Below are 320 nucleotides of genomic sequence, written 5' to 3'. Positions count from 1 at the left end.
GCTATACTACTTCGCTGTTGAGCTGCTTCAAGATTCGGTGCAAAGATATTTTTTCACAGGTATTGCCAAAGAGCGCAGGGTGTCGTATCTACGACATTTTTTTGAGTGCAAGAAAAATTAAATGGACTTTTTTTAGTTGCTACGTCCTTACTTTAATAGTTTATGAGAAGACATGGTTATTTGAACTGTTGTTTAATGAGACTTTTCAGTTTATTTTGTTTTCTACCCCTCCTCTACACTAAATGCTTGTGTTATTACTTGTCACATGTTAGATTATATAGGTCTGCTCCAAATGATGATTAGTTTAATACTCTATTTTT

This window comes from Phalaenopsis equestris, unplaced genomic scaffold (genome assembly GCF_001263595.1).
Source record: "Phalaenopsis equestris unplaced genomic scaffold, ASM126359v1 Scaffold000287, whole genome shotgun sequence".
NCBI classification, from domain to species: Eukaryota; Viridiplantae; Streptophyta; class Magnoliopsida; order Asparagales; family Orchidaceae; genus Phalaenopsis; species Phalaenopsis equestris.
The sequence above is the reverse complement of the archived record's forward strand: the minus strand, read 5'-3'. Positions refer to the sequence as shown.